The sequence below is a fragment of the Dermacentor andersoni genome, chromosome 3, assembly GCF_023375885.2.
Source record: "Dermacentor andersoni chromosome 3, qqDerAnde1_hic_scaffold, whole genome shotgun sequence".
NCBI classification, from domain to species: Eukaryota; Metazoa; Arthropoda; class Arachnida; order Ixodida; family Ixodidae; genus Dermacentor; species Dermacentor andersoni.
Genome location: NC_092816.1, coordinates 52603865 through 52613268, shown reverse-complemented (window position 1 = coordinate 52613268; position 9404 = coordinate 52603865).

Here is a 9404-nt window from a genome sequence, read left to right as displayed (position 1 = left end):
TGCCGTTTACAGAACTACAATATCTGTTCTTCATGCATAGCTATTAGTTTGTAAACGTCGTGCTTCTATTTTTTCAAACTTTCGAATCTTTCAAAATATTTTAAACAAAATTCAGGCCCTAAATCGAAGTTCTGTTTCCAACAGGCACTAGAATTTAACTTTCTCTCTCAAATGCAACCAATTTCAATAAAAGCGATTAGCAGGATTATCTCAGAAAAGCGCTTCTGCGTTTTACAAGTATTTGAATAGGCCGCGTCGGATTGGGCCCGAGCTAAAGCTTCCTCTTAAACAATTTGTCGAGGGATCAAATACATGAATAATAACTGCCTTGTCATTGCCAAAGATGCTGCAAACGAATTCTTGAACGCTACGCACTGTCAAAACAATAAAATATGTATTTTTTCATAAAAGAATATACTCGTATGTGCCAAAAATTTTGCCCAAAGTAACTGATATCAATGCTTCCATATTTTTGTCTATTTATTAAGTAAAGAAAATATCACACGAACTTTAGAACTATATCAGTTCGAAACCAGGAAAGCAGTGCATGCCGCTGATATGAAAAATTAAAAGGCAATGAACTGAACAAGTTGAGGACAAATATGTTAATGAAACTTTGTCATTCAAGAACTGTGCTTACATTCTTGTATGTATGCAATGGCCATTGAAAAATCTCAATAACGCTGCCGTTTGTTCCGATGTATTACGCAGGAGTAGCTGTCCCCTGTCGTGTATCGTGAGTAATTGCACCGAAGTTATAGTCGCGACAGAGAGCACGTATAAAAAGCAGGAGTTCTGCAAGATATACGAGGGCAAGTCAAATTAATGTGAGCCAACAACGGGGTATTTTATTTAAAAGTAGTCTTCATGAGGATTTAGACATTTGTCCCATTGACTAACTAGTCGCGTGATTCCCGTCTTATAAAACTCCTTGGGTTGCTGCTTAAAAAAGTCTGTATCTGGTTCCCTTGAGCTGTTTTTTCGGTTGCCCCAAAATGTAGAAGTCGCAAGGTGACAGGTCTGAGCTGTATGGCGGATATTGCAGCGTTTCCCACTTGAACTTTGCCAGTTTTGTATTAACCACATAAGCGACGTGGGCACAGGCATTGTCGTGGAACAAGATGACCCCATTCGTCAATTTTCCACGTTGTTCGTTCTTGATTGCGACACGCTGCCGTTGTGGCATTTCACAATATCGGAAACAATTGATAGCCTCTCAAGATTTAGCAAATTCTATCAGTAATGGACCCTGACAATCGAAAAAAAAGTCAACAACACCTTTCCAGCGGAAATGATGGCCTTTGCGTTCTCTGGGCGTGGTAAATTCGAACGTTTCCGCTGTAAGCTTTGCCATCGTGTTTCAGGCTCGTAGTAGTGGCTCAAAGGTTCGCCCCCATCACAATTTCAAACAAGAAGTCCTCATCCTCATTGTGATACCCGATCAGATGAGTCAAGGCAGCGCGAAACTTCGCCGTCTTCTCGCGATGGATCAAAATCTTTGGGATCCATTGCGCGCCAAACAGCCGATAACCGAGAAGCTCATGAATTATGACGTGAACCGAACCGCGACTGATGTTCAGACGGTCTGCCAGTTCATCGATGTTTATCCTCCGTTCTTGTTTCATCAGCTCATGAACCTTTGAAATTGTGGGGGGGGTGATTGCACGATGGTTCTGGCCCGGTCTTGGAATGTTTTTGCAACGTCCTTTGAACCGTTTGCTCCAACGCTTCACAGTGGTCAATGAAATACAGTGTTCAACGTACAAGGCAGCCATACGGCGATTAATTTCTGTTTTGGAAACACTTTCAGCTGTCAAAAACTTCGCGACACCGAGCTGTTCAATTTTCGAAGTGTCCATTATGTGACGCAACCATATTCAACCCAGTGTATGAGAGCCTTAAAGAACATTTATCTTCACACCTGCGTGTCACTTTTGTAAATGAGACATGCCGTTCTCCTACGCGCATGCCTCGCAGATAATGAACCGAACCATTATTGCGCGGTTAGAGTAGGCTCACTTTCATTTGACTCGCCCTCGTACATTAGAAATGCTAAGATACAATGGGATATACAAATGCGAAAATACGGCTTGATAAAGGACAAAAAAGTGTCACTGGAAAAAAAGTTCACTGCATGTATACACAAAACCTCGCAACAAGATATTTAAGTATAAGTATAAGTCTCCAATGAGTCTGTGTATGTAAGAAAAAGTAACTGTGTATAATGCGTCAAACAAGGCAAATAAAGATGTTTCACAATCATAGATTCACAGAATCCTAGATTCCGCCCCCATTCCATCCACTCTCCCCGATGTATTGCGCGCGACGGAAGGCTGCGCGCTTGCTCCCCGCTTTTCTTCTTTGCGCACACAAGACTGAGCCACCATCGTCGGCTCACCCATTCCACCTACCCTCCTACGCTTTCACTCGCACATACAGCATGCAGCGCGTGGTCACGATGTTATTACCCTTGGACTTTATACGAAACATGAGGGCGACGGTGACGGTCGGAATGCGGCTGGAGTGTCCATATAATTGTTCTCGCAATAATACAATAAACGTATCCGGCAACTGAAGCGTCCCGTCACCCATTACTTTCCGCAAAAGAAGTATCAAAATCGAACTTTCACCATGCGACAATTCGCTGCGCCGTAACAATGTATTTTTTTTTCTGTGGGGCGGAGGCACCGAAATGAAAAAAAAAGAAGAAACGCATAGGAAAGTATCTTGGTCAGAATCGAATGCCTACTTCGGGCACCTAATGGGGCTACGGAAGGAATGCCGAAGAAAACATGAGACGCTTGGTCCACTGAGAACCATACGCATACTGCTCAGTATCCTACACCGGCGAAACAAGAGTTTCCGGAAAGGTTCCGCTCAAGGAACGCGGTGCAATCCTTCGATTCCCCACAGTGATGGCGGCGAGCGACCATTGTTTTTTTTTTCTCGTCTGCTAGCCAGAAAGCGTCCAAAACTCTGTCAGGTGAGAATCCACTCGGCCAGAGCAAACCGAACGCGCACCGTAGTGCACCGCGCGGTGGTCGGGGCCATACGAGAAAAACGTATGCGCTCTGGCTGGCTCTGGCAGCCCGCGGGTAGGGTAGCGAGAACAAAAAAAAAATTGAAGCGGCTCAATGTGACCTCGCGAATAAAAGTCAAAGTAGAAAAAATAAATAAGAACGTAGTTACTTCGGCTGGCTTTAGTGTCTTGACATGGATGTTCTGGCGTAGGTTAAAAAAAATGTTGATATTTTTAATGTGACATGACGGCACAAATGAACCACCCCAACGCTTCGTCTCATTGGACCTCACTGCGTGCTTTGTCAACTCGTCTGCCACTGCTTTGATTTGGCTTGTCTCATTGTATGTTCCGATGTAAGACTTTAGAAAAGTCAATGAACCTTTGGCGTCAAATGTTTATAACAACATTAAACCCACAAAGTTCCGCAATCGAAAATCTAAAGCACAACTTTGGAAATGTCAATGCACCTTTCACATCAAGAGCTTATGAGATTTATACCCATAAAGTTTCGCAATTGATATCCATGCGCTCTGTTACGTTTCGCCTACAACGCGCGGTAATGCCGGCGCGGATGCAACGGACGCCGGGGCTTTGTTCAAAGCGGCGGACATTTTGGCCCGTTCGACGCCGCCGCAACGCCTACCCGCCAAGCGTGTCCAGGCGTGTTTCAGTGCCACGTGTCTTCGTGTGTGCGTGTGTGTGTGTGTGCCCACGCTTGTCAAAGCGCGGCAGCCGGGGAGCGGAGCTCCCGAAGTGAGGGTTGGCGATGCGTCACTACACTCGGTTCAGCAGGTCTCTTGGCTCGACCGTGCGCGCCGTCGTGGGCTCATGCTCCGCCGTCCCGTGACCTTCATCCCGTGACCTTCATCCCGTGACCTTCCCTTTTGGACCGCGACGCCGAGAGTATAAGAGCAGCTGCCCCCGGACGCCAGGGCAGAGGCTCCGATTTGTACTGTTGAGTTACGTGCTCTCCCGTCTCTCCACTTCGGTCGACCTGACCGGCCGCTCTTTTGCTATGTTAGAATAAACAAGTTGTTCTGTTACCAGTCTTCTCTTGCTTTGCCGGGACCTTCGGATGCTTCCAGTGCCCCAGGCCGCCAGGCCAACGCTACCCTTGGGGCTTGCGACCCATTGGCAATAACGGGCGTCAGCACCGAGACCCCAACAACTCGTGCCAGCGGTGCGATTCCAACAGCTCCATAGATTCCGTGGCCTCAGTGAGATTCCGCGGCAAGCCCGCTCACCATCAAAGCGCCCTTGAAACTTTGTGCTCGGATGGGACTGCTTCGCGTTATGTGACTCCCGGTGTATGGGCGTGGCCACGAAATCCAGCCCGAGTTCGCAATCTTCGCGGTCAGATGTCCTTTCGAGCGCCAAAAGGCATGCTAGACAAAATCCAGAGTGATTTCCGGCGCCGGGGGTCGCTTTGGTTGGCGGTCCATGGACAGCCCGAAAAAATTTCGGGGGGGGCTGAAGCCCCATAAGCCCCCCCCCTGGCTACGCCCCTGGACACGAAGTAAGTTGACCCATATGGTTCACCTTTCAATCAAGACAACCGATGTTTCTGAGTAGCACACATGATGATGATGATGATGATGGCCTCATGTTATGGCTCATACCCACGCTGGGGGATTGGCCAAGAATTATCACTATAACTTCATCTTCTACAACCATCACTTAGTCTGAGAAATGCGGGCCTGCGCGGTCCGTGAATTCCGGTCAGTTGGTTGTAGATGTTCTCTGTCTCGACCATCGCACTTGAGTTGGAATATTGGAGAAGGGATTCGACTAGATTCAACCAAGGAGGTTAACTTACGACGCTTGACACGCGTTCCATAGTGGCCACGATACAGCATGAACAGATGCACCGGGGTCTTTCTATACTTTCCATCTTACAGTGGATCTGTTAGAACCTCGCTTGGTTTCTCATTGCGTCCGCAGCTTCGCTGAACTGGGGGAGAGAGATCTGAGAGAGTGAAAGGAGAATATAAAGATAGCATCGCGCAGCATTGCGACGCGGCGAGGGTGGATGAAGCCTGGAGGGAAGGAGCGCCGCGCACGCGAGTGTGGAACGCGGCCGGGATGCGTGCCCTCTCCTGTGGCACGAGAGGCAGGGGGCTCATAGTGTTCCTGTATATGCTCCCGCAGGGAGCTCCCTGCAGGAGCATATACAGAAACACTAGGGGGTCAGGCGAGGGAGGAGCGGCGTTCTCCGGCGGCTGCTAGGGCCCGCCGCTCCGTACGGAGTGGAGACAACCGCGGCGTCTACTGCGGCGTTGTTCCCAGTGTGTCCCCGGCTCCCTGCGCTGCGAAGCCTGCTAGAGTTTATAAGTTCCACGGGAATAGGCACCCTATAAGCGCCCGCTACAACGCTGGAAACTTTACTGAGGACTGCCACCTGTCACGCATAGTGGAGTCTATTAGGCCACATCTTCCCTCTTTCTCTATCATATTTCACTTCCCACTCCCTCTCCCCTGACGACGCTTCACCGTGCTCCCTCACGGGTTGCAGAATCAAGCGTCCTTCCTTTCTTTCGATCACTATCATCATCACTGCGGCGTTGGCCACGTGAATCGCGGACACCGTAGTAGACGCTGTGGGGACGCGTTGCCGGCGCTCGTGGGTCTTGTGCGCACACAAGACCGAAACCGCGGTTTGGCACTACTTTACTGGCCTTCCCCCCAGCTTCACTGGTCTCTGGTGTTTGCGATAGCAGAGCACGCATAATTTTTTTAAAGTTTAAGATTGTTTTATTATCATTTTTAAGTTTCAGGGAATAAAAAACATAACCTGTGGCAGATAGCATAATTCTTGTCCTTGAGCTGGTTTATCATTAAAGAATGTGGAAGTAATTATATATATTTTGTTAGTTAGTCGAATATCTGTTCCGTTTCCTCGTGTAAGTAATATCCGCCTCTCTGCATAATCTAACTCAAGCACTATAATTATGCTGTCTACAAGATAAAAGATCACCGCCCAAGCACTCCGTACAGATGGTTAACGAGCCAAGCTGAAATGTACGGCCCCGGTGTTTATCACTGGATTAATCCCGAAGGTTCATTAAAAGACGGCTTGAAGTTGGTAGGCTGCCGCATCCTCGGTACACAGTTGCTGCTTGCGTTCGGCTGCACGAGCATGTTCTTGTGCCCGGGCTGCAGCATTGGCACGGCGTAGACGAGCTCGTTCTCGCTTCTACTGGCGGCGTTGCTGATCAAAAGCTGCCTGCTCCTCAGGAGTACGTATGACGCGTGGCCTACCCATTTCGGAGCCGGAGAGGAACTGCTGCGCGCGCGCTCGGCTTCGACGGACGTCACTACTGGCGCCATCTAGGTGGTGTTGGACTATGGTGTTGGCTAATCGCCCGCCTCTATTTCTCTAGCTCTCTCTTTCTTTTTCGCGCATTCGCATGGTGTTGCGCGGAAGGAGTTTTAGGCGTACAAGCGACCGACAGACGGACGGACGGACGAATCAGCTCCGTATATACAGTTTTGGTGTGAAAATTCCGTAAAACTTAAGAATGACCCCCTCGTATATATGTAGAACGTGGTAACTCTTGCATCCGGATAAACGCTGTATGGAGGGCATCGTGAATGCGCAGCGTTTCCTACAATATGTCATATTCCCTCGCTCGCCATGCTGTGTGATCTGTCGCTGCTGTCGGCATGGAAATAGGCGGAGAGTTTTCATTTTCCTTGGAGGGGGGGGGGGGGGGGGTGTAAGCAGTGCGAACTAGTGTTCCTGTATATGCTCCCGCAGGGAGCAGAGTTGCGCATACCTTTTCCGGCGCCGCTCGCACCGCTATTGGCCGAGCGCGAAAAATGACGTCAAATGATCCGCGCCGCTGCGAAGCCAACTTTACGGGCGCATCGCCGACTCATGCGAACTCGTCGTTTCCGTCAGTACCATCGCCATTGCAATCAGTGGACCGTCGATCGTGCGTTCAGAGGAGCAGCTAGAAGCTCTTTCATTTTGAATCTTTTTCTATTTGCAGATTTGCTGCTACTAAATAGGAAGTACTACTAAATAGTAATAGTAAATAAAAGTAAGCTTCGCTTAAAATGTGCACATGTCAACATTTGAAATGCGCTTAAATCTGTGTCTGCACCGCATGTATCGAAAACGTGCAGCTGTTGTGAACGATGGTTAGTGATAAATGGCGCTCTGTTAACGGTCACTGACATAACTGCAGGCACAATAGCTCTCCTGGCGACGGTCATTAATCGGCTGGTTTCGGCAGCCAAAATGCGCTAAGTGTCCACCTTACGTGTGTGAAGTTTTAAACACTCTTTAAAACATTTCTGGCCATGATAAGACAACTTCATATGCATGCTGAAAATCATTGCACCGCTGTTTGAGGCAACGTACTGCGCGTTTGCGAGCGAACTTTGGAGCTGTTCGAGCCACGGGAGTATATTATTTTGGGGAATCGAAGGCGGTCCCACCCCATATTTGTACGTTCGTGTGTGTGTTTGTATATGTGTGTTTACATAGGTACATACAATGTTTCGGTTGGTTGGAAGCCCACCCCCTCCGGCTGCACGAATGACTCGTTCGAGCGTAGCCTGTATTAACAAGTGCCCTTTTCTAAGCGCCTGCGAACAATTGGCGCTTGTAGCTCGCGACCACCAGAGAAAAAGGCGGAACACCGCGCGGCATTTGGCTCCTGCGCGCGCGAGGAGTGGCTTCGCTGCAGAGCTGGATCACGGCGGCGGAACTATGCGCAACTCTGCTCCCTGCGGGAGCATATACAGGAACACTAGTGCGAACCACCCGATCTCGGAGGCTATGCGATAGGTATCCCGATTCGCGAAAGGCGACGCCATAACGGTCAGTCGGTCACGGCCATCCCTATACTTCCAACGATGTCGGCTTAAAACTGGCCGTAGTATAATGAGCAAAAGGTAACGCACCACACGTGCGAGTGTACCGGTTGACGAGGACCGCTGCGCGACAAATAGATATATAAATTCCATATCTTTAATACCAACATCGCGCACATTATGCAGATGTGCCCGTTGCACGACCCAACACCTGTCACGTTCCCACAACTTGTGCCTGTATAAGAACACGGACACGCGCGTGCTGGCGACGCGTGGTCGATATCCAATTTCAAGCGTCACGAAACGGTGCAGCCTGATCCCTTCACACCATCGCCGCTTTATTTCTTTGGTTGTTTTCTGTGTATCTACTGCAATCACGATAGAGTAATAAAGAATATGGAACTACAGAAAAAAAGAAACAGGAAAAGTTCGTTGAAACGCGGTCGCGTCACTGTGCGAAGCGAGGAGTCGCCAGCAGACCGGAGCGAGCGGCCGTAACGTTAGGCGGCCAAGATGAAGACAGCGGAGAGAAAGTGAGATCGACGCAACGTTCCTTAAATGCGCGCAGCTTTCCTCACGTTATCTTTTTTTTTTTCTTTTTAGCTTCCTTTAGGACCGAAACAGCTTGCTGTGTAGCCTATCACGCGCCTACACGGTAGTCCGTAACTGATTAATTAGAACTGCTAGCGCTTCGTCTGGTTTTGAAACAGAAGACGGGCGGCGATCCGGAGGAGGATTGTCAGGACACTCGGTCGTTCGTGAACTGAACTAAATGTACACGCCGCGCAAAGTAATCAGTCTTACGTGGACAACCTCGGAAAAAAAAAAGAGAGAGAGAGCTTGCAAGTGAACGGGAGTGTCGGAAGTGCTTGGAATTAGGAAGAAATGTCATCCATTGCAATTCTTCTATTGGATTGGTTTCGTTGAATTGCAACAGGATGTGTTGCAGGTGGAATCTCACCCACAAACTATAACAGAATTAAGCGGGTGACATCTAAGAGAGATGAAATCCCTTATTTACATTCCTCACGTCTGTACGTGTCTTGCCGTAGAACCTTCACGGTGTGCTCCACGGGCTTCCGTCATTAACGTGGGAACCTTTAGGGTACAGCGGGCCAGCTGGCCGAGACTATGGGTGGAATATAAATTGTAAGATGTATTTAAAGCAGAAGGACACGTACAGCGTGAATGTTCTGCATTGAGATCTGTCGCGTCAACGCGGACTTGTCGGACCGGCAGCCACGGGCAACAAATTTCCAACGTAACGACAGGATCCCAACAGCTATAGCGTCCAACAGTGGAGATAGCCTTCCTTCAAACGCGTCGCACCGTTGTATCAAACGTCAGTTCCGACAGTGTGTCTCCTGCAACGTGAGCGATGCATAAAAAAAAAAGTTCCTAGCAAGTTTCAACAGCCAGGGCATGCGTACGAGAGAGATGCAGCCGCGGAGCCTGTACGAACCTGTCGAACGCTGATGGAAACTTGTTGTATCCGGTTGTTGTGTATGCGACCGCTACACATAGGTGCCACGTATCTCGCCGTGTCCTCTTGCTAACCTCG